Here is a 25,393-nt window from a genome sequence, read left to right as displayed (position 1 = left end):
AGCCATGATCATATTAAATGACAGAAGGCTCGAGGGGCCATAGGGCCTACTCCTGTTCCCATTTCTTAAGTTATAGAAGTTTAGTTCCCCTTCGTTCCATTTTCAGATTGTAAAGACATTGAGCACGTCTGCCATTCCCTTATTGTCTATCACATGTATTGCCTTTAAGGCCCACATTACCCTTTAGATACCCTCACCCGACTGGCAGCCATTGGTGGGGCTCCCAGCCCACAATACCTACCCGCTGAGTAGTTCCACACTCAGTGACTGCGAACTGAAAGAGCCCAGTGTCTGCAGAGGCCACGGTCGGACTGCACTCAGCTCCGTGTCCATCCTTCAGATGGATGGTGGTCAGGTTTACAGGAGGCAGCGTCAAATCCTTGGAAATGGCGATCAGGACCCGCCCATCCTTGGTGCACACTGCAAGATAGTCAATGACAGGCGGTTAGTTGCTGCACGGGGGGTGGCAAGGGAACCGTTACCGGGAGGGCGAGAAACTCCACCCAGGTCAGGACCACCGTCTTGTTTCCATCCCCTCCCATTCTCTGTCTAATGGAAACCCATTGACCAGCTCATCACTGGTCTGGTTGTGTTTAAAGGGCCCAGGTCTCATTGATAGAAATTAATCTAAGCAAATGGTTAGAGGCAGCAGGAATCTGGGCTCCTTCACACTGCCCTCCTATCCTGGACAACTACACAAGGCGATTCAACCATCGACTTCCAAGTCACATTCGGCAACAGAATGGTTAGAGGTTCAGATACTGGGTCAGGGTCAAACTGCTGCCTTCAGTATCTGATGCACCAGCTCCCAAACCCACCATCCCCCGAGGGGAGGGTCCCAGACCCACCCTCAGTTCTACTCGCAGAGTGGAGAGGTTTGAAACGCCACCTGATGTTTCAGGACAGGGGGAGAGAGTATACTGTCCAGGGAATCCCCGAGTTCAGCTGGATTGCGTATGGTCCTGGAAAGCGCTGGCCCACATTATCGACGGCCCGAGAATACACCCACCTGGCAGATTGTCCAGTGAATAGAAACACGGCGGCACATCCCGGCTCCCGGCATCAAAGCAGCAGCCTCTCCCCACACACTCACTGCCTTCAATTCCCGGAAAGCCGCAGTCTTGGCGGAATTTGGGAGACAACCAACATTTATCGGCGGGGAGAAGGAGAGAGGGCGGTTGAGATGAACAGATTGCCACAAATAACAAGCCCAGAATCCACAGCCCCTCCATTATAACAAGCGAACCCTCCCAGATAAGTGAGGCTTTAGAGCCGACTCCCCCTTTTTATCCCAGCGCTGTTTAACCCGCAGTAAATGAATGTCCCAATCAGCCTGAGGCTCAGTCCGCGGCCCACGGGCTCCCGAACATCAACCCGCATTCCCACGGTTCACACGGAGATGGGGCCTGTTTCTAATAAACCAATAAATGGGACCTTGAGTCAACAGACAGTTCCCCAAGCGCCCAATGGAGGGCTCCCTACGCGAGGCCTTCCATGATCGGTGGGTTCAGAATTTTAATTGAATTTGTTCAGTTTCTTTTTGATTTGTTTTTGTCAAGTTACGGTTTTGATTGCTAGTGTTCCTTTAAAAACAGTGCAGATGTTTGAATTTAAATCGGCAATTGCCGCCATTTAACGGCACAGCTCCTCAAGTTCCCCTCTTATGGAGGCAGCACTAATATAATTCAGATATCATGTCTCATTAACTAAAGAAACCTATAACTGTAAATGATAATAGTGTTGTTTGTGTCAATGAGACACTGGGTAGCTTGCGGTACAGAGAGAGGCTGCTTCCATCCCATGCACATTGGGGAACATTGATTCAGCACCACTCCTAACCCCTCTCAGTGACCCCATCTCCTGAGATCATCGAATGATACAGCACAGAAGGCCATTCGGACCATTGTGTCTGTGCCCTCTCTATGAAAGAGCGATCAAATCAATCCCAATCCCGTGATATTTCCCCACAGCCCTGCAAGTTACTCCTTTTCAAGTACATATGCAATTGCTTTTTGAAAGTCATTATTTGAACTTAATCCACCAGCCTTTCAGGCAGTGTATTCCAGACCACAACTCGCAGAAAAATACATTCAGCTCATCTCCCCGCTGGCTCTTTTTCCAATTATCTGAAATCTGTGTCCTCTGGTTACCCACCCTCCTTGCATCCTTGCAATGGGAACAGTTTTTAATGATCTGCTCTGTCAAAACCCCACATGGTTTTGAACACCACTATTAAATCTCCCCTTAAACTTCTCTTCTCCAAGTAGCACAACCCCAGCTTCTCTAGTCTCGCAACATAAATGAATATTTCATCCCTGGTCCCATTCTGGTAAATCTTGTCTGCACCCTCTCTCTGGCCTTGACATCCTTACTAAAGTGTGGTGCCCAGAATTGGTCACAGTACTTTAGCTAATGCCCAACCAATGATTTATAAATGTTTAACATAACTTCCTTGCTTTTGTTCTCTATTCCATTAGCTATAAAGCGAAGGCTGCAGTTTGAATGTTTAACAGCCGTATTAACATGAACGATTTGAGGGGTTGGTCTTCAAACACTCTTTTCCTCAGACGGCCGAAAGCTGCCCTGGTGCACTGGAGGCGATGTTGAATCTCCGCATCAATGTCTGCCTTTGTTGATAAGAGGCTCCCGAGAGATGGGAAATGGTCCATATTGTCGAGGGATGCGCTGTGAATCTTGATGATTGGAGGGCAGTGCTGTGCGGTGGGAACAGGCTGGTGGAGGTGCGCATGGCAAACCAGCCCCAGCCACCACTTCCCTCAACGAATGTCTGTCCCAGCTGGAACAGGGTCTGTGGCTCTCGTATTGGACTGTTCAGCCACCAAAAAACTCACTTTGGGAGTGGAAGCATGACGTCCTCGATTCCGAGGAACTGGCTATGATGATGATAATAATAACATGAAAGATTTGCGTCCGTAAACCAACAGCTCTCTCCCTTACTGCAGATCTTTTAAAATTGTCCTATTACATTCAATTTTGCTCATTTTTCCTTCTAAAATGCATTACTTCAAACCATTCTGCATTAAATTTAGTCTGCCATGTGTCTGCCCATTTTACCAATCGTTTATGTACTCCTGATTTCTATTACTATCCTTCTCACTGTTTACTTCATTTCTGAGATTGCTGCCATCTGCATACTTTGTTTTTACCTCCAAAGTGGATAACCTCACATTTATCCACATTATACTTCATCTGCCATGCATTTGCCCACTCACCTAACCTGTCCAAGTCGCTCTGCAGCCTCATAGCATCCTCCTCGCAGCTCACACTGCCACCCAACTTAGTGTCATCCGCAAATTTGGAGATACTACATTTAATCCCCTCGTCTAAATCATTAATGTACAGTGTAAACAACTGGGGCCCCAGCAAAGAACCTTGCGGTACCCCACTAGTCACTGCCTGCCATTTTGAAAAGTATCCATTTACTCCTACTCTTTGCTTCCTGTCTGACAACCAGTTCTCAATCCATGTCAGCACACTACCCAATCCCATGTGCTTTAACTTTGCACATTAATCTCTTGTGTGGGACCTTGTCGAAAGCCTTCTGAAAGTCCAAATATACCACATCAACTGGTTCTCCCTTGTCCATTCTACTGGAAATATCCTCAAAAAGTCCAGAAGATTTGTCAAGCATGATTTTGTTGGTGCTGTGGAGGTCATCATCAAGCCCATCAATGCCGCTTTAAACACTGTGTTAATGCTGTGGAACAATGTGACACCTCCAGTGAATGTGCAGATGAGCTGCAAACCCTGCAAAGCACCAGTTGCAGAGGAGGGCAGATCAATGGTGGATCAGGCTGAACTGGAGACTCGAACCAAGGAGACAGAAGTGTACGGGGTACACACCTTCACCACGAAATATCCACCGATCATGCTAAAAGTCGAATTGGAAGGATTTCCAATATCCCGGGAACTGGACACGGATGCAAGTCAGTCAAACATGAGCAAAAAGGCCTTCGACAGGCTGTGGTGCAACAAGGCACACAGGCCCAAGCTGAGCCGTATTCATAGCAAGCTCAGAACTTTCACTAAAGAGCTAATCCCTTTAATTGGCAGTGCAGCAGTAAAAGTCTCCTATGATGGAGCAGTGCACGAACTTCCACTATGGATTGTACTGGGAGATGGTCCCACACTGCTCGGCTGAACCTGGCTCGAAAAAAATCGGCTAGAACTGGGCCGACATCCGAGCACGCTCATCCGTTGACGATGCCTCATGTCACCCAGGTTCTGAGCAATTTCCCATCGTTGTTTGAGCCAGGCATCGGAAGTTTCTCAGGGGCAAAGGTGCAGATCGACTTGGTTCCCAGTACATGACACATCCACCACAAGGCACGGGCAGTGCCATATATGATGCAAGAGAAAGTGGAAATTGAGCTGCAGCAAGAAGACATCATCGCCGGTGCAGTTCAACGAGTAGGCCAGTCCTATTGTTCTAGTTCTCAAAGGCAACGGCTCGGTCAGAATTTGAGGGGACTATAAAGTAACATAGAAAGATCGAAAATAGGTACAGGAGTAGGACATTCGACTCTTCGAGCCTGCACCACCATTCAATAAGATCATGGCTGATCATTCACCTCAGTGCCTCTTTCCTGCTTTCACTCCATACCCCTTGATCCCTTTAGCCATAAGGGCCATATCTAACTCCCTCTTGAATATATCCAATGAGCTGGCATCTCACTGCGGTAGAGAATTTCACAGGTTAGCAACTCTGAGTGAAGAAGTGTCTCATCATATCAGTCCTAAATGCCTTACCCCTTATCGTTAGACTGTGTCCTCTGGTTCTGGATTTCCCCAACATCGGGAACATTCTTCCTACATCAAACCTGTCCAGTCCCATCAGAATGTTATATGTTTCTAACGATTAACCATTTTTCCCTACAGGACCAGTACCCGCTACCCAAGGCAGACGACCTATTTGCGAACCTGGCTGGAGGAAAGATGTTCACCAAGCTGGACCTGACCTCGGCCTACATGACGCAGGAGCTGGCAGAATCTTCGAAAGAACTCACCTGCATTAACACGCACAAAGGTCTGTTCATCTACAATAGATGCCCATTTGGGAAGTGAACGGCCGCGGCAATTTTCCAAAGGGACATGGAGAGCCTACTAAAATCTGTTCCAGGCACTGTGGTTTTCCATAACGACTTACTAGTCAAGGTCAGGACAGCATCGAACACTTGAAGTACCTGAAAGAGGTTCTAAGTCGGCTAGATCATGTGAAAACCCACATTAAAATACTCGAAGTTTGTTTTCCTGGCGCCAGAGGTCGAGTTCTTAGGGAGAAGATTCATAGCAGATGGCACCAGACCCACTGACGCCAAGACGGAGGCCATCAAGAACGCACCAAGATCACAGAATGTTGTGGAGATGCGGCCGTTCCTGGGACTCAACTATTTTGTTCATCTCTTACCCACGTTAAGCATCTTGTTAGAACCCCGACATGCGCTGCTATGCAAGGGAGACAACTGGATAAGAGGGAAATCAAAAGAGGCTGCTTTTGTGAAAGCCTGAAATCTGTTATATTCCAACAAACTGTTTGTCCTGTATGACCCATGAAAACATTTAGTGCTAGCTTGTGATGCGTCTTCATCTGGGGTCAGGTGCGTGTTACAACAAGCTAACGAATTGGGACCATTGCAACCGGTCGCCTATGCATCCAGGAGTTTTCCTAAGGGCGAAATGGCCTATAGCATGTTTGATAAAGAAACTCTGGCATGCGTTTCTGGGGTGTAAAAATGCACCAGTATCTGTTTGGTCTCAAGTTTGAGCTAGAAACTGACCATAAGCCCCTACTATCGCTATTCTCAGAGAGCAAAGGGATTAATACCAATGCCTCTGCCCGCATCCAAAAATGGGCGCTCACGGTGGCTGCATTCAACTGTGTAATCCACCACAGACCGGGACAGAGAACTGTGCTGATGATCACAGTCGTCTACCATTGCCCACCACTATATTCAAAAGGGAGTTAGATGAAGTCCTTACTACTCGGGGGATCAAGGGTTATGGCGAGAAAGCAGGAAGGGGGTACTGAAGTTTCATGTTCAGCCATGAACTCATTGAATGGCGGTGCAGGCTAGAAGGGCTGAATGGCCTGCTCCTGCACCTATTTTCTATGTTTCTATGTTTCTATGGTACAGCCTGCAGACTTGCTCTTGCTGCTGGATGCATTCGAAAACAAAAAGTCACCCGTTACGGCCCGCCAAATCAGGATCTGGACCAGCCAGGATCCTTTACCGTCACTTCTAAAAAAAAAACGGTGTCCTGCATGGGAGCTGGTCCAGCATCCCAGCGGAGATGCATGAAGAGATCCAGCTGTTCCAGCGCTGCAAAGACAAAATGTCTACACAGGCGGACTGTCTTTCTCAGGTAATCACGTAGTTTGGCCGAAGAAAGACATTGAAACTTTCATACGCGAGCTACACAGTACCCACCCCCACATAGTAATGATGAAAGCTATAGCCAGATCCCATGTGTGGTGACGGGCATCGACTCAGACTTAGAGTCGTGCATGCGCCAATTCAACAGTTGCTCGCAACTGAACAATGCACCCAGAGAGACACTGCTAAGTTTGTGGTCATGGCCCTCCAAACCGTGGTCGAGAATCCACGTTGACGTTGTGGGCCCGTTTCTAGGCAAGATGTTTTTGGTTGTTGTAAATGCTTATTCAAAATGGATTGAACGTGTAATAATGCCTGTAAGCACGCACACTGTCACCATCAAAAGCCTAAGAGTCATGTTTGCCACGCATGGCCTGCCCGATCTCCTTGTCAGCAACAATGGGCCGTCCTTCACCAGTGTTGAATTGAAAGAATTCATGACCCGCCATGGGATGAAGCACGTCACAACTCCACGTTCAAGCCTGCATCCAACGGTCAGGCAGAACGGGCAGTTCAAACCATCAAGCAAAGTATGAAATGCATATCTGAAGGTTTCCTACAGACCTGACTGTCCCGAGTCTTGCTCAGCTACCACACCAGACCCCACTGGCTTACCTAGGTTCCCCCAACCAAGCTGCTCATGAAAGGGGCGCTCAAAACAAGGCTCTCTCTTGTCCACCCTGATCACGTCGAGGGCAGGTGGCATCAACAAAGCAGGTATCATGATTGCACAAACTTGTCACGCAACATTGAAGTCAATGACCCTGTATTTGTACTCAATTATGGACATGGTCCCAAATGGCTTGCTGGCACTGTCATAGCCAAAGGAGGGAGTAGGGTATTTCAGGTCAAACTTGCCAATGGACTAACTTGCAGAAAGCATTTGGACCAAACCAAATTGTGACGAGCATCCCGCTGATGACACCATCAACTTCTGTCCTCTAAGATACATAGATGTGGCAACCGAAATCACGGTTGATCACGAAACTGAACTCACCATCCCAGCAAAGCACCAACGAACTCACCCACAGCCGCATGTGTACCGAGATGATTGACAAGGGACCGAAAAGACCCAGAAAGTCTCACCGTGTAAATAAGTTTACTATTGACTTTGGGAGGGAGTGATGTTATGTATGCAACCCCAGGCAACTTGTATAAAACCGCTACTAGAGGGCGTATCTGCTGGAGTCCAAAGGGATCCCAGCATCCCTTGTGAGCAATGTATATAAGCAGGCCTCCCACGCTATGCCAGCAATCTGGAGTTTGAATAAAGGAACAACTATAACACTTACTCATTGTCTACAGTACTCAGTTGCATCACTTTATTATGAACATAACAGAAATGACAATGTCTTTAATACGAGTCAGGTTGTAAGCCCTACGTCCTGTAATTCCAGCAGTGGCCAGAATGTGTATGGTGCTCTGACTGTTCTGAAATGTCAGACTGTAACCCTGTCCAGCGCAGTCAATGTAACAAAGACAGAGCACAGCTGGGCGCGTGGACCTAGTCCCAAAAACCTTTTATCTGGTTTACAGTCATTTGTTAGCCCGGAGTTATTCAATGATTTCCCCTGAGCAGCAAGACAGGGTCCAGAGAAATGTGTATAACACAACATCCATTTTACAAAAATGATAATGGAGGCTCATAAAACATAACATACCCCTCCTCGCCCGGAACTGTCAAAGGCCAGCTGGCATTTATATAGCGGCTTAACTCAACTACATGTCCCAACGTGCTTCACAAAGTGATCAACCAGCTGGCCTTTGACAGTGTCGGGCGAGAAAGGGTGCGACCGATCTTACATTATTTGTTGATTTATTCTCTGCCCAACAGTGTAGCTACCGTTAGGGTCCTATAGACAACACCCACCAATGAATTATTCCCCTTTTTATTTCTTATCTCCACCCCATCCTTATCTTCTAATCCATTATCATTTCTCACTACTGCACTGATCTCATCCGTTATTAACGCTGCTACCCCACCTCCTTTTCCTTTTTGTTGATGCGACCCAATTGTCAAATACTTCCGAATATTCAGTTCCCAGCCTTGGTCACCATGCAACCACGACTCTGTAATGGCTATCAGATCATAACCCATTTATATCTATTTGTGCTGTCAACTCATGTCATGTTAAGAATGCTGCGTACATTCAGATAAAGAGCTTTTAATTTTGTCTTGTCACTATTTTTCCCGGCTTTGACCCCACTCTCTGATGCACTCAATTTTATACATTCTGCTCCTTCCTGTTGCACTCAATTTTAAACATTCTGCTCCTTCCTGTTGCACTCCAGTTATCATTAGCCCCATTGTTACCCTGCTTTATTGCCTTCTGCTGCCTCTGACTTTCGAAAATGTTCCCATCACCTGAAACCTCCTACACCTATTTAATTTGAAGCTTTTTCTACAGCCCGAGTTAATCAATTCACCACTGGTCCCAGCCTGATTCAAGTGAAGCCCATCCCAACAAAACAACTCGTACTCACCCATGAATCAATGCCCCATGAAATAAAAAGCAATTCCTCCCGCACCAATCTTTGAGCCACGCGTTCATCTCTCTGATCTCATGTGCCCTATGCACATTTGCTGATGGCTCAGGTAGTAACCCAGAGATTATTACGTTTGTGGTTCTATGTATTAAGATAGCGCCTAACAGCTCATACTCTCTCAGCAGAACCTCCTTTTTGCTTTAGCTATATCATTGCTACCTGCGTGGATCACGACAACGGGATCTTCCCCTCCACTCCAATTCCTCTCCAGCCCAGAGGAGATGTCCTTAAGCCTGGCACCAGGCAGGCAACAGAACCTGCGGGTCTCACTCTCTCCGTTGCAGAGAACAGTATCTATCCCCCTAAATTTACTGCCCTCCACCACTAATATTCCTTTTTACTTTCACCACTTGAACGGCCCCTGTAGCACGGTGCTGTGGTCAATTTGCCCATTCGCCCTGCAGTCACTGCCCTCGTCCACACGGAGCAAGTAAATTGAACGTGTCGGACAAGAGCCAGCGTGGAGGCTCCATCGCCCAACTCTCACTGACCACGGACCAACTTTTAATTATTTCACCTAAGGGGTATGACTGCCTCCTGGAACACAGTGGCCAGATAACTCTCCCACTCCCTGCTGTATCAGGGTCTGAAGCTCGGACTCCAGCTCTTCAACTCTGAACCTAACTGATGTCACTATAAACATTTAAGCAATGGAAGCTCTTACAGTTCAAGGGGCGAATTGTCTCCCAATGCCCAGCGCCCTCTCCATACTCGAAGGACATCAACACATTTCCCAGTACAACTCCTCCCCCCCCGGGCTCCTGTTGTACAGTTATTGGAGAGTCAAAACAGCAGCTTATTGTGAAATGAATGTCATCCTCCATTCCATCAACAACCAGAGTGATCTGTCGAAGACCAGCCTTCATGTGTCCATCACTGAATCATCCCCGGGGGTACTTAACGTGACCTCAAGCGAATGAAACCTGTAAATCCCGATCGATCAGCTTCAGTCTGTGGCCTTGGTGTATTGTACCTGCCACAGTGGCAAGGAATACTTCATTTACACAGGCCCTCACTGTTTAATTAGTGTTTGTGCTAGATTACCATTGGAAGGGCATGTCAAACCATTCTTGGGGTTTTGTTTACCGAAACCATGAAAGGAGATTATGTATAAAAATGTCAATAATAGGACGAGTTTGAAATACGGAGACACCAGGGGAAGGGCCCAGGGTTAGAAACTCAGAAAATAGATGCAGGAGTAGGCCCTGCAGACCTTTGCACCTGCAGCACCATTCAATATCATGGCTGGTCATTCCCTCAGTACCCATTTCCTGCTTTCTCTCCATACCGCTTGGTCCCCTTAGCCATATCTAACTCCCCCTTGAATATATACAATGAACTGACACCAACAACTTGCTGCGGCAGGGAATTCCATAGATTAACAACTCAGTGAAGAAGTTTCTCCTTATCTCAGTCCTCAGTGGCCTAACCCTTATCCTAAGACTATGTCCCCTGGTTCTAGACTTCCACAAATCTGGTACATTCTTCCCACATCTAACACGTTTCTATGAGATCCCTCTCATCCTTCTAAACTCAAGTGAATAAATGGCCAGTTGGTCCAGTCTCATGACAGTTCAGCCATCTCTGGACTCAGTCCGGTGAACTTTTGGTGCACTCCAATAGCAAGAAGGTTCTTCCTCAGATTAGGAGACCAAAACTGAACACAATATTCCAGGTGAAGCCTTACCAAGGCCCTGTACAACTGCAGTAAGGCCACCGTGCTCCTCTATTCAAATCCCCTAGCTCTGAAGGCCAACATACCATTTGCCTTCTTCACTGCCTGCTGTACCTGTCTGCCTACTTTGTGATTGATGAACCATAACACCCAGCTCTCGTTGCCCCTCCCCTTTTCCTAATCTGCGACCATTCACATAATATTCTGCCTTCGTGTTTCTGACCCAAAAGTGGATAACCTCACATTTATCCACATTATACTCAGCTACCATGCATTTGCCCACTCACCTAACCGGTCCAAGTCACCCTGCAGCCTCTTACCGTCCTCCTCACAACGCCACCCCGTTTAGTGTCATCATTAAACTTGGTGATATTAGTCAGTCAGTCAATTCCTTCATGTAAATCGTTAATATATATTGTAAAGCTCTGGGGTCCCTGCACTGAGCCCTGCGGCCCTCCACTATTCACTGCCTGCCATTTTAAAAAGGACCCGTTTATCCCGACTCTGCTTCCTGTCTGCCGACCAGTTCTCGCTCCCTGTCACTACATTATCCCCATTATCTACATTTTGCACACCAATCTCGTGGGACCGTGTCAAAAGCCTTTTGAAAGTCCCAATAAACATCCACTGGTTCTCCCTTGTCCACTCTACTAGTTACACCCTCAAAATTCCAGAAGATTTGGCAAGTATGATTTCCCATTAAAAAAAAATCCATGCCGACTTGGTCGGAGCTGGGCACTGCTTTCCAAATGCGCTGCTATATCATCTTTCGCCACTACTGATGTCAGGCTAACTGGTCTATAATTACCATTTTCTCTCTCTCCCGCCTTTAAAAAAAAAACTGTTCGAGTCGATAGACTGCTGGAAAATCATCAATGCATGCACTATTTCTGGGGCCACGTCCTAAAGTACTCTGGGATGCAGACAAGCAGGCCCCGGGGATTTATCAGCCTTCAATCGCATCAATTTCTCTAACACAAATTCTCGCCCAATAAGGATCTCCTTCAGTTCCTCCTCACTAGACCCACTGTAGTTTTTGGTTCAGAGTTCAAGTGAGGAAGCCCTGGCAGCTGATTTACAATCTTTTGTATTTTACAACATTATACTGTCCCCCACATTGTGACCAATGGAGCTGCTCACCACTCGCTGAAGATGCAATAAGTCACCATATCCGACCCGACACTGCCTGGGCTGCTGACCCATCATCCGGGACAATCCATGGTCCAGAAGAGTTTGCCAACTGTCCCAGTTTGGGGAGCTTGGATTGGAATTCTGAATCCGCATCATTCCTGTGGGTGCCAGTTACATTTACGCAGAGGAGACACTGGGAACCTGGAGAGCTGCAGCTCTGCCTGTCTCCCGTCAAAGGGCAACAGCATCTGGGCTTCAACACACCCGACGTTCTGCCTCTTGCCTCCACCCCAAGGAGAGCCCACATCGTGCCTCCATGGTTTCATGGAAGCGGCAATGGCAGAGAGACGGACCCGGGACCCATCACAAGGGACAGAGTTCAATGCAAGCGCGCCAGTCCTTCCCGCTCGATATGACAAACCCACACTTGCTTTGCCCTGAACTTGGCTGCTGGCGCGGGGGGGGGGGGGGGGAAGTGGGTGGATATACAAAAGAGGCACCAGCGATTGTTAAACCAGGTAACAAATTAATTCACTGGAAAGGGCAGTAAAATCCAGCCAGTATTTGAAAGATAACACGAGACCAGGGCTCACCAAAAACAGGAGTTTATTATCCAACAGACACATCTACAGTTCCATAGAGCTGCACTCGGAGCCCACCCTGCGGCGATGGTCCATTTTCCACATGGCGACAGTCCCAACCAACAGGGCCACGGAGAGCAGCGCTACCCCAACCGCTACTCCAGGAAGGACACGGGAGAGGGAATCAGCAGCTGTATCTGTGGGGAGAAGCCAGGGTTAGATGGGCACCAGTTACTGCATCACTGCACAGAGTTAGAGGGTCCTCCTTTACCTTTCTCTTCCTGGGAGATCCCCGCAGAGAGTCTCTGCTCATCCTCCAGGAAAATGATGGGTCCATCAGCAGTCACCAAGTCCCCAGGCCGGGAATCGGTGCTTCTTCGCCTCCCTAGGGATAAGGGAAAGAGACAAGAGTTCAAGGTGGATGATTTACTGCTGAGCTGCCTGAAGCCCCCAATCAGGTGTTCAAACCGATGGCCGAATGCAAAAATCGTCGGGCACCAAAGAGACGAGATTAGACTGTAGTTAAATACAGTTCACTCCGTCAGACCAAGATTCACCCCCTATTCCCATAAAGACCCTTTTCAACCGAGCAACATTTGCAGTCGCTGACAGTATAATGGCCGGACTGATCTCCTGGGGAAGGAGATTAGATTTAAACACGAGGTTGACCAGCGATTACACTGGACATCCACACATTGCCCAGGTCTCCCCCACCACCAGATATCGGTTCAGTTCCCGCCCTGGAACTCTCGGATGCAGAATAAATGTTGCCGAACCCCAGGGGTGGATTCCATTCAGACCCAGGGAACGATGTGATCAGACCGGCTGAGCCAGGTAACTATTCTGCTGTAAACTAACTGGCGAATAGTTCAGATCCAGCAGATTGGCGACACTCCTCCTGTGCCCAGTGTCCAAATGTCCCTCACCCACGCCTCCCCATCAGAGTTCAGTTTCCAGTCAGATCCCAGGTACTTACTGGGGCTGCAGGGAGCCGTGCAGTTCTCTCGGGTGGATGGGTAGCAAACCTCAGCACTGCAGTGGAGGTAAACCTGGAAAAAGAGAGTGCGGTATGGTCAGTCCCACAGCTCCCAGTCAGGGGATTAATGCTTCGACATTGAAAGGGTCAACAGGGGTCTCCTCATTGTTAGCGAGAACCCGGGAACAAGTTCAACCAAGTGACCGAGAGAAACACGGAAGGAAGCTCACCTCCCCGGTCAGAGCCCGGCCCGAAACCCGGTTCCAGAAAGCGAAAGTGCTGACTACAAACCGGTTATGGTGAGTTGGGAACCGCAAATGGGAAGCGCCGTCTACCGGGAGGAAGAGGGTTTTGTAATTGTCGCCCACAAATGGGCACCTGGAACAGAGAAAGAGGGGGTTATATGGGAGGGGCACCTGGAACAGAACGACAGAGTTATAGCGGTACATCAAACCAAACTCCTGAGATTAGACTAGATAAAGAAACTAGAGTACAGTCCAAAGAACATTTAAACCAATTAACCAGGCCCTCAGATTTGTAATATTGCCCCGTTCGATCCTACACAGTCCATGTCGCCCCCTCCCCAATCCCCAACCTGCCCCAAGCTCCCTCACTCGCTGCCTTACCTGCCCACCAGGAGGTCCCATCGGAGCCCCGAATACGGCTCGGGGATGGGGGTCGCCCAGCAGGCATTGAGCACCAGCACACGGGACGGATCGTTCCGGTTCAGGACACGAACCTCCACAAACACGGGGTCCCGGAGCACACTCAGGATCGGGTAGTCACTGGCCACGTACCAGCTCCGGTAGCCACCATCTGAAAAGAGAAAGATGAAGGATGGGCACTATTTGGGGAGAGCCTGAAGTTGGACACTAGCCATCAGCAGCACTCCCTACCTCTCGCTATTCTCAGCTCCAGAACCAGGATCCCGGTCTCAGTGGCAGGCAGTGGCGGAGAAAGGGTGTAAACTCGGGGCTTCACCTGCAGTTCCGACTCCTGGCTTCCCTTGTAACTGCACTGGACATGGAGCCTGCAAGAGAACGGACGCGGCTGGAGAATTCAGCTCCTCACCTTCTCTCCCCGCTCAATGTCCTCCCATTCTCACCTGAAGGGGCTGTCCCGGGTCACCGATCCCAAAGCTCCATCCAAGATCTCAAACTGACCCAACACATCCGTTTCATACACGGCGTTCACCCCGTCCAGCTACAAGAGACAGAAGACCATCAGTACAGAGGGACAGGAGTAGGCCATGCAGCCCTTCCATAATGTTCCGCCTTCCAATTAGACCATGACTGACTAACTCCATCCTATTGCCTTGGTTCTGTAAGCCTTAACACCCTTTCCAAAGAAAATCTCAGTTCGGAAATTTAATGGCCCTAGCCTCAGCTATCACTGACAGTTCCAGATTCCCACCAAGCTTGTGACGTGCTTCCTGACATCACCCTGACCGGCCGTGCTCTATTTATTGATATGCCCCTTGTAGTGGCCTGTCCACTGGAGATAAACTTTTCCAGGCCTACACCATCAAAGCACCCCTTAATCTTCTATCCTGGAGAGAACACAAGCCGAGTCTATGGAACTTGTCCTCAATTTAACCCTTTTAGCTCCGCAATCATTCTGGTCAATCTGCACTGCATCGCCTCCATGGCCAATATCTCCTTCCCGAGGTGTGGTGCGCCGAACTGATGCAGTCTAACTAGAACTTTATAGCTCCCATTATCCAACCACTTTGTATTCCAGACGCGAAGATATTGTGGGGCAGTTAAGTGTCGAGTGTCCCCAGATCGGGGGGCACTTGATCTAATGTCTATTTTGTTCCCCCGCCCCCCCAAGAATTGCTATCCCAAATCCCCACACAATTCCAAGCTGACCATTTATAAATTACTGATCGATCTATAGTCCCAAAAAATGGATGACCTCACTGCCCCACATTGTTTAAATCTCTGCCAGATGAGAGATCACTCAGTTAATCTATGCCCATCCCTTAGCAACCTCAGCCCCCATCTACACAACTCACTGCCACCTCACTTAGTGCTGACAGTAAACATGGATTATACAGCCCACTATTCTTTTATCCAAGTCATGAAATAGTGTAAAGCGGAGTCCCACCTCCCAGTATAGATCCCAAGAGAAATCCACGAGTCATATCTTAACACTTGAAGTACATCTCCAATATCATTTGTGATGTTTACCCGCTATCCAATTCCATAACCTTGTCAATAAATTGCCTTCAAGGCACTTGGTCAATTCTCTGGAACCTCAAACAACTTCTGCAGATACATAGATTCATAAACACGCCCTCATCACCCAGTGACGTCCTGAAACCAATGCAAATCGGTTAGATAGACGTGATTGGCCTTTCACTGACCGATCCGGAAACCATCAGTTCATATCCACCCAGATGCTCAGTCACTGCCCCGATATATTCCAGCAACTTCCCCACGACAGGCATTAGACCACGGATTATGGTTTCCGGATTCCACTTTCCCAACCTGAAGTTGATATTTTCAATGTGCTACTCCAAGGAGACAATTGCAGAAGAGTTTTGCAAGTTCATAACTAAACTTCCAGCAATATCGTCACCCCTACATCTTTTAATACCAAGGGATGGAGACCATGTCCCAGAGACCTACATTTGTTCCGTTTCAGTATTCGACTGGTATTAAATCCAGCAAGCTCCTCATTGATTTATTATTTCAAGTATCTCTGATACTGTATCCTCTTCCTCTACTGTGAAGACCGATTGCAAAGACATTGAGCAAGTCTGCCATTTCCTTATAATCTATCACATGTATTGCCTTTAAGGCCCACATTACCCTTTAGACACCGTCTCACCCGACTGACAGGCATTGGTGGGGCTTCCAGCCCACAATACCTACCCGCTGAGTAGTTCCACACTCAGTGACTGCGAACTGACAGAGCACAGTGTCTGCAGAGGCCACGGTCGGACTGCACTCTGCTCCGTGTCCATCCTTCAGATGGACCGTGGTCAGGTTTACAGGAGGCAGCGTCAAATCCTTGGAGATGGCGATCAGGACCCGCCCATCCTTGGTGCACACTGCAAGATGATCAACGACAGGCGGTTAGTTGCTGCACGGGGTGTGACAAGGGAACCGTTACCGGGAGGGCGAGAAACTCAACCCAGGTCAGGACCACCGTCTTGTTTCCATCCCCTCCCATTCTCCGTCTAATGGAAACCCGTTGACCAGCTCCAGCTCATCACTGGTCTGGTTGTGTTTAAGGGCCCGGATCTCATCGATAGAAATCAATCAAAGCAAATGGTCAGAGGCAGCAGGAAGCTGGGCTCCTTCACACTGCCCTCCTATCCTGGACAACTACATAGGGCGGGATTTAATCATCGAATGGTTAGAGGTTCAGATACTGAGTCAGGGTCAAACTGCTGACCTCAGTATCTGATGTACCAGCTCCCAAATCCACCATCCCCCGAGTGGAGAGGGTCCCAGACCCACCCTCAGTTCTACTCCCGAAGTGGAAAGGTTTGAAACTCGACCTGATGTTTCAGGAAAGAGGGAAAGAGTGGATACTGTCCAGGGAATCCCCGAGTGCAGCTGGACTGCGGGTGGTTCTGGAAAGCGCTGGCCCACAATATAGACGGCCCGAGAATACACCCACCTGGCAGATTGTCCAGTGAATAGAAACACGGCGGCACATCCCGGCTCCCGGCATCAAAGCAGCAGCCTCTCCCCAAACACTCACTGCCTTCAATTCCCGGAAAGCCGCAGTCTTGGCGGAATTTGGGAGACAGCCAACATTTATCGGCGGGGAGAAGGAGAGAGGGCGGTTGAGATGAACAGATTGCCACAAATAACAAGCTCAGAACCCACAATCCCTCCATTATAACAAGCGACCCTCCCAGGTAAGTGAGGCTGTAAAGCCGACTCCCACTTTTTATCCCAGCGCTGTTTAACCCGCAGTAAATGAATGTCCCAATCAGCCTGAGGCTCAGTCCGCGGCCCACGGGCTCCCGAACATCAACCCGCATTCCCACGGCTCACACGGAGATGGGGCCTGTTTCTTATAAACCAATAAATGTGACCCTGGGTCCAGAGACAGTTACCCAAGCGCCCAATGGAGCGCTCTCTACGCGAGGTCTTCCATGATCGGTGGGTTCAGAATTTTAATTTAATTTGTTTCGTTTCTTTTTAATTTGTTTTTGTCAAGTTACGGTGTTTATTGTTTGTGCCCCTTTAAAAACGGTGCAGATGTTTGAATTTAAATCGGCAATTGCCGACATTTAACGGCACAGCTCCTCAAGTTCTCCTCTTATGGAGACAGCACTAATATAATTCAGACACCATGTCTCATTAACTAAAGAAACCTATAACTGTAAATGATAATAGTGTTGTTTGTGTCAATGAGACACTCGGTAACTTGCGATGCAGAGAGAGGCTGCTTCCATCCCATGCACATTGGGGAACATTGATTCAGCACCACTCTTAACCCCTCTCAGTGACCCCATCTCCTGGGATCATCGAATGATACAGCACAGAAGGCCATTCGGACCATTGTGTCTGTGCCCTCTCTCTGAACGAGCGATTAAATTAATCCCAATCCCGTGATATTTCCCCATAGCCCTGCAAGGTGCTCCTTTTCAAGTACATATGCAACTGTGATTTATAAATGTTTACCATAACTTCCTTGATTTCGTTCTCTATTCCATTAGTTATAAAGCGAAGTGTGCAGTTTGAATGTTTAACGGCCGGATTAACTTCAAAGATTTGTGTCCGTGAACTCACAGCTCTCTCTCTTCCTGCAGTCCCTTTAAATTTCTCCCATTTCCTTCACTTTTGCTCATTTTACTTCGAAAATGCATCACTGCAAACTATTCTGCATTAAATGTGATTTGCCATGTGTCTGCCCATTTCACTAGTCTGATTATCTACTCCTGATTTCTATTACTATCCTCCTCACTGTTTACTGCATTTCTGAGTTTGCTGCCATCTGCATACTTTGAAATGATGCCCAGTCTCCCTAAGGTCAGAGCATTGATATATATCTGGGGGATAGCACTGTATACCACCCTCCCGTCCGATAAATATCCGTTCACCGCTACTCTCTGCTGTTTGTCTGAGAGCCAATTCAGTTTCCATATTGTCTCTTTAATCCCGCAGTCAACTTATAACCTGAATGTGGTGAATAGTTATATTATCTAACTACCCCCAGAGACCCATCTCCTGGGATGATTCCCATGTGATCCCTGTGGTGGACAGATCCCTGTTCAAACTCCTCCTGTTAAATGCTCTGAGAATCAGAGGGGTTCATCCTCAGTCAACAGGAAATGACAATGTCTTTAATACTCGCCAGCTTGTAAGCCCTGGGCCCTGGAATTCCAACAGTGGCCAGAATGTGTTTGGTGCTCTGACGGTTCTGAAATGTAAGACTGTAACCCTGTCCAGCGCGGTCACTGTAACACACACAGAGCACGGATGGGCCCCTGGGCCTAGTGCCAATAATCTTTTATATGGTTTACAGTCATTTGGTGCCCCGGAGATTCTCAATGATTTCCCCTGAGCAACAAGACAGGTTCCGGTGAAATACATATTACACAACATCCACGTTACAGTATCAACTTGTATTTATATCGCACTTATGTCCGAAAATGTCGCAAGGCGCTTCACAAAACTATCAAGTAGCTGGCCTTTGAGAGTGTCGGGCGAGAAAGCATTTGGAATATCTTGACGATGTTCGGTATTCCTGGGAAACTTGTGAAACTGATAGAAAGCGTCCAGCAGATGTCGCTGTTTGCGCTGGAGTGGAAGGACACAAATAGAATGGGTTAGACTAACAGTTGGGCTGAGATAAGGATGCACATTGTCACCTGATATATGTAATCCAGTACTGGAAGCTGTAATGATCCTTGCACTGAAACGTGATATTGGAGGATCACCTCAGGTGACGAGGTTTGAAACAATCTCAAGTTCGCTGACCATTGACTGGCTCATAGAAACATAGAAAATAGGTGCAAAAGCGAGCCATTCGGCCCTTCGATCCTGCACCATCATTGAATATGATCATGGCTGATCATTCAACCTCAGTACCCCACCCCAGCCTTCTCTCCATACCCCCCGATTCCCTTTTGAATATATCTAACGAACTGGACTCAACAACTCTCTGTGGCAGAGAATTCCACGGTTTCTCATTCCTCTGGGTGAAAAAGTTTCTCCTCATCTCGGTCGTATATGGCTTACCCCTTATCCTTAGACTGCGTCCCCGGTTCTGAACTTCCCCAACATTGGGAACATTCTTCCTGTATCTTACGTGTCCAGGCCCATTAGAATTTTGCACGTGAATATGAGATTCCCCTCTCATTCTACTAAATTCCAGTGAGTATAAGCCGAGTCGAGCCAGTCTTTCCTCATATATCAGTCCTGCTATCCCGGGAATCAGTCTGGTGAACCTTCGCTGCACTCCCTCAATGGAAGGCATGTCCTTCCTCAGATTAGGAGACCAAAACTGCACACAATACTCAGGGTGTGGTCTCACCAAGGCCCTGTATAACGGCAGCAAGTCCTCCCTGCTCCTATACTCAAACCCGCTCGCTATGAAGGCCAGCATGCCATTTGCTTTCTTTACTGCTTGCTGTACCTGCATACCTAACTTCAATGACTGATGTACCATGGCACCCAGGTCTCGTTGCACCTCCCCATTTACTAATCTGTCACCACTCAGATAATCAGCTGCCTTCCTGTTTTTGCCACCGAAGTGGATAACCTCACATTTATCCACATTATATTGCATCTGCCATGCAGTTGCCAATTCACCTAACCTGTCCAAGTCCCCCTGCAGCCCCTTAGCATCTTCCTTACAGCTCGCAATGCCTCCCAGCTTAGTGTCATCTGCAAACTTGGAGATATTACATTAAATTCCTTCGTCTAAATCATTAATGAATATTGTAAATAGCTGCGGTCCCAGCACTGAACCCTGTGACACCCCACTAGTCACTGCCTGCCATTCTGAAAATGACCCATTTTTCCCACTCACTCTTGCTGTCTGCCAACCTTTTCTCTATGCACGTCAATACATTACCCCCAATACCATGTGCCTTAATTTTGCACAGTAATCTCTTGCGCGACCTTGGCAAAAGCCTTTTGAAATTCCAAATGCACCACATCTACTGGTTCTCCCTCATGCACTCTACCAGTGCATAAGGCTCACAAGCTTTGCTTGGACAGCAGAAAACTTCGATAAACAATTAACATAATAAAGATGAAAGTCATTTAATTTGGGGATTCTCAGGAAGATGTTGCGATTACAAGTATAGGGGATGCAGTTGAACAGGTGGAACAGTTTGTACACCTCGGTGGGTTAGTGTCAGTGACTGTGAGTTGTGAAGATGACAACAAAGAAGGATCAGCTGCTTTTGGAATGTTTAAAGGGATATGGAAGGATATCCATATTTAAATAAGTCGAGAGCTTATGAAGCAAAGTTATCCGCACATTATTATCGGGAGAAGAGTGCTGGGTCACGAGAAGTTTCCGGAATATAAAGAATGAAGAATGCTGCACACAGAGCGACATGGAACAAGAAGCTGAGGAAGACCAAGGAAGGGCTGGATAGACAATGTCAGGAGTGAGGTGTCACAGAAAGTGACACAGATGACTGATGCGCCAGGCGTGTGCAGAACCCTCAACAGTGAATTAACTCGGCCTCGTCCTCACTGCTGAGCTGGTGGACGGCGATTTATTAATTATAGTAAACTTGTAGAGTCCGGGCAAAGACAAAGACAACAAAGTTGAGGTTCTGTGCTTTAGTGACAGCTCCGAGTGAACTCTCATAAGCGTTAGAGCCATATGATGTCCCCTAGTTTCTCAATGATGGGCGCTGTGTGAGGAATGGGACAGATGTCAGCTTCTGTTATAGGACCGGAGATCTTGGAAACTGATTTAGAGCACTATGTCTTTCTTGACAACTGGTATCGGTGGAGAGGCTGCGTGTAGGAAGGCCCAGATAAAGCCTGTTACAGAATACCTTGCGTTTCTCTATAGATTGTTGTGGTGTCAGCATTGAGTGATGATACAGTTGTATTTATTGTCTATCCCTAGTTTCCCTGAGACGGTGGGGGTGATGTGCCTTCTCCTTGAACCACTGCAGTCCTTGTGGTGATGGTGTTGCAGTATTGTAGGTCAGCAGGAAATTCAAAGACATTGACCCAGGGACAAAGAGGGAACAGCTATATGTGTTTTATTCAGGGCTGTGTTTGACATGGAGGGAATGGTGTCCCAGGAACATTGCTGCACTTGTCCTTTCACTGATGGAGGTAGCAGAGGAGGGAAGTGCTGAAGAAGTTACCTTGGGGAGTTGCTGCAGTGCCCTGTATAGACCATGGATACTGCAGCCACGGTGTTTCTGTAATGGAGGAGTGAATAGGTAACCCAGGGCGTGTCAAGCAAACCCACCTGTGCTGGACAGTTTTGAACAATTGTTTTTGAAGCCACAGCTTATTCTACCCAGGCGGGTGTTCCATCACACTCCTGGTGTGAGCGTTGTACCTGGAGAGACTTTGATCGGTCAGTGGGTGAAAGACTCGTCAGATTATCCAGCGTCGGCCCTGCTAGCCAGAGTTAGTGTGGCTGGTCGAGTAACAATACTGGTCAATTACTGAGGGTGGGGGTCCCACTACTAGTGGCACTAATTAAGGCCACCATCAGTTTCATTGAAGGGGAAAACATGTTAGAACATAGCACCTCTGCAATATATCCAGGCACCTGAAATGGCAATATATAGGGACAGCAGACACCAAACGACAACGCTGGGATTGGTAACTTGAGCTGAATATTGATCAAGGACAGACGGATCCTCAACCTCATCCACGTTCAACCCCGTTCCCCACTACAGGCAGTGTCTGGGAGGGATCGATCGTTATTTGGTTTGCCAAAGTGTCCTACATGGATTGCGTCAGATTAGTTGAGTATTTCTAGTACCAACGAATCTCCAAGTTCGCTAGGCCGTCCAATTATAGCACAGTGATTCACCATAATCCAATTCGATTATAAATTTGCAGTTGAGATTAGTAATTTTGACTTAATATATTAGGACAAAAATTTACTATCAGCCTCCTCAGGTAACTGGTAAGTTAACACCCTTTGATATTGGAGAGCTAATCTGCTGGATAGAACCTAGACTATAAGCTCGCAATTAGGATCACAGATATATTCAAGGATGCAGCCTCGACAGAGCAGTGATGAACATTCAGATGAAGATTGAGTATTATTATTGGATGCTCTGCTCCTGGGAAAACTCACGATTTCCAGCCAGACCTTTCTTTTCCAGAGGAAACGGTCTTCAACCTCATCTCCCTCGCTCTGCAGGAAACTCACTGACTCCCTGGTGTCACTATAAACATTTAAACAACAGAAGCTCTCTCAGCACACGGGGTGAATTGTCTGGAAATGCCAAGCGCCCTCTACATACTCGAAGGACGTATAACAGGTTTCTCAGTACAACCCCACCGGGCTCCTGCTGTACAATTGCTGGAGAGCCAAAACAGCAGCATGTTGTGAAATGAATGTCCTCCTCCATTCCATCAACATCCAGAGTGATCTGCAGAAACTGAAACAGCCCCGAGGGTACTACAGATGACCTCAAGCGAATGAAGCCTGTAAATCCCGATCGGTCAGCTTCTGTCTGCGGCCTTGGTGTCTTGTACCCTCCACAATGGCAGGGACTCCTTCATTTACACAGGCGCTCACTGTTTAATTAGCGTTGACGCAGGTTTTCCATTGGGAGGGTAGGTCACGCCACTCTTGGGGCATTTTGTTTATAGAAACCACGAAAGGAGATTAAGTAGAGTAACGTTTTGTCAATAATAGGATGAGTTTGAAATACGGAGACAACAGGGGAGGGGCTCAGTGTTTTAGGACCAGAGTTCAAGTCAGGAGCCCTGGGCAGCTGATTTACAACCTTTTGTATTTTCCACCAACATAATACTTGTCCCACTACATTCAGTGACCCATGGAGCTGCTCGCCACGAAGGAAATTGCAGAGGCTGTGAGCATCATTTTCCAATCATCCCTGACTAAAGGAGTTGTGCCGGAGGGTAGGCGAATTGCTAAGGTTGGACCATTGTTTAAAAAGGGAGGACTTGATAAATCGGACAATTACAGGCCGCACACCACAAGAAAAATAATGTGGATGCTGCAATGTTGAATAAAAACAGAAAATACTGGAAATCTCAGCGGGTCAAGCAGCGTCTGTGGAGAGAACGCAGATTTAACGTTTCGGGTCGATGATCCTTCATCAGACAATGATCTTTCGTCAGAACTGGAGTGTGTTCGCAAAGAACAGATTCTTAAGCACTGAAAGGTGGAGGGGAATAAAGAACAAAAGGGAAGGTCTGTTATAGGGTGAAAGACAGGAGAGATGAGAAAGGGGATGATGGGTCAAATTGAAATGGTAATGGGAGAAGTTAGAAAATCATTAGTTAAGTTACGGTGTGAATGGCGGGATAACGACCAACGGCCATTAGAGACAAGGAGAAAAAAAATATTTCGGGGGGTGGGGGGATGGGGGAAGAAAGTGAGCCAACGATTGACAGTGGCTATGCTCTGAAATTGATCTTGTGTCCAGAACATTGTAAAGTGCCTAAACTAAAGATGAGGTGCTGTTCGAGCTTGCATTCAACTGTGTTGAAACAGTTTAGGAGACCGAGGCCGGAGAGGTCAGAGTGGGAGTGGAGCAGACAATTAAAGTAATAAGAACCTCCATCACAAATTATGGACTGAATGGAGGTGTTCAGCAAAGTGGTCACCCAATCTACGCTTGATCTCCCCAAAATAGAGACCACCACATCGTGAGCAGCCTACTCAGTTTACTAAATTGATGGTACTAAGTAAATCGCTGTTTCATCTTCCAGGAGTATTTGGGGCCCTGGATAGTGGGAATGGAGAAGGTAAAAGGGCAGGTGGCACAGAAAGTTGCCGTGGGACGAGGGGGTGTTGCTGGGGGTGACTGCAGAATGGACCAGGCTGTCACGGAGGGAGTGGTCCCTTCCAAATGCTGTGGTGAGGGGAGGAGAAGATAGGATTTGCGGTGGGATCATGCTGGAGGATGGCCGAAGGGCCTACTCCTGCACCTATTTTCTATGTTTCTATGTTTCTATAACAAGGGAAATTAAGGATAGTGTTAAAGCCAAGGAAGAGGCATATAAATTGTCTAGAAAAAACAAACCTGAGGACTGGGAGAAACTTAGAATTCAACAGAGGAGGATTAAGGGTTTAATTAAGAGGGGGAAAATAGAGTACGAGAGGAAGCTTGCAGGGAACATACTGACTGCAAAAGCTTCTATAAATATGTGAAGAGAAAAAGATTAGTGAAGACAAACGTATGTTCCTTGCTGTCAGATTCAGGTGAATTTATAATGGGGAATAAAGAAATGGCAGACCAATTGAACCAATACTTCAGTTCTGTCTTCACGAAGGAAGACACAAATAACCTTCCGAATGTACTAAGGGACAGTAGGTCTCGTGAGGAGGAACTGAAGGATATCCTTATTAGGCAGGAAATTGTGTTCGGGAAATTGATGGGATTGAAGGCTGATAAATCCCCGGGGCCTGATAATTACTCTGTGATGCAGACTAAGTGGCCCTAGAAATTGTGTATGCATTGGTGATCATTTTCCAACAGTCCATCGACTCGATCAGTTCCAATGGACTGGAGGGCAGCTAATGTAACACCATTTTTAAGAGGGAGAGCGAAAACAGGTAATTATAGACTGGTGAGCCTGATATCAGTAATGGGGAAAATGTTGGAATCAATGATGATGAAATAGCAGCGCATTTGGAAAGCAGTGACAGGATCGGACCAAGTCAGCATGTATTTATGAAAGGGAAATCATGCTTGACAAATCTTCTGGAATTTTGTGAGGATGTAACTAGCAGAGTGGACAAGGGAGAACCAGTGGATGTGGTGTACTTGGACATTCAAAAGGCTTTTGACAAGGTCCCGCACAAGGATTGGTGTGCAAAATTAAAGCACATGGTATTGGGGGTAATGTACCGACATGGATAGAGAACTGGTTGGCAGACAGGAAGCAGAGAATCGGGATAAACAGGTCCTTTTCAGAACGGC

Source organism: Pristiophorus japonicus, chromosome 5 (genome assembly GCF_044704955.1).
Source record: "Pristiophorus japonicus isolate sPriJap1 chromosome 5, sPriJap1.hap1, whole genome shotgun sequence".
Lineage (NCBI taxonomy): Eukaryota > Metazoa > Chordata > Chondrichthyes > Pristiophoridae > Pristiophorus > Pristiophorus japonicus.
The sequence above is the reverse complement of the archived record's forward strand: the minus strand, read 5'-3'. Positions refer to the sequence as shown.